Here is a 974-nt window from a genome sequence, read left to right on the forward strand (position 1 = left end):
TATAAATAACAATACAATTGAAAGGAATATGTGTTCTATGTTTCTGAAGCCAATAGTTGAAAAGGAAATTATAGAGATAGTGAACAAATGTATCATCCAGATAAATAATAAATCATCCAGTGACAGTGATGGTATCAGTATGACAATGGTTAAATGGGTAATTGAGGGGATATGTAAACCATTAACCCATATTTTTAACATGTCGTTTCGACTTGTTCAGTTCCCCAATAATATGAAAATAGCAAAGGTTATTCCACTGTATAAATCTGGTGATAAGCACAACTTCACAAATTATAGACCGGTTTCTCTGTTGTCACAGTTTTCAAAAATCTTGGAAAAACTTTTTAATAACAGATTAGACACATTTATTGATAGACATAAAATCCTCTCTGATTGCCAATATGGTTTTAGGTCGAACCGATCGACATCTCTGGCCTTTACCAACCTAATGGAGGACATGACAAGTGCTATGGATGAGAAGAAATACACGATGGGGATATTTATTGACCTAAAAAAAGCATTTGACACGATAAATCATGAATTATTAATGGACAAGTTAGAAAAATATGGGATCAGAGGAATGGTTCTGAAATGGATTAGAAGTTATTTGACACAGAGGCGTCAATTTGTGAAGTTGGGTGAATACCAATCGAGTGAGCTGGATATTGTATGTGGAGTGCCTCAGGGTTCTGTTTTGGGACCTAAACTATTTATATTATACATCAATGATATATGTAAGGTTTCTGATTTAGTGAAAGTGGTTTTATTTGCTGATGACACTACCATATGGGCATCGGGTGAAAACCTACAGCAACTCTCTGGACGGGTTACACAGGAACTTGAGAAGAAAGAAATGGTGTGACAGTAATATAGTCTCTCTGAATTTGGACAAAACTACATTCATGGTATTTGATAATCGCAGGCTAGACAATGAAATTCAATTGAATATTGAGGGAGCTAAAATAGAACGAGTA

General features: G+C 34.8%; 1 protein-coding gene across 1 annotated transcript in view; it reads left to right on the plus strand.

Annotated features, from left to right (window-relative positions):
* Positions 1 to 974, plus strand: part of hmcn1 (hemicentin 1) — a 76,900-nt gene that overhangs the window by 52,625 nt on the left and 23,301 nt on the right. The gene's annotated exons all lie outside the window — the stretch shown is intronic.

This window comes from Monopterus albus, unplaced genomic scaffold (assembly GCF_001952655.1).
Source record: "Monopterus albus unplaced genomic scaffold, M_albus_1.0 scaffold58.1, whole genome shotgun sequence".
NCBI classification, from domain to species: Eukaryota; Metazoa; Chordata; class Actinopteri; order Synbranchiformes; family Synbranchidae; genus Monopterus; species Monopterus albus.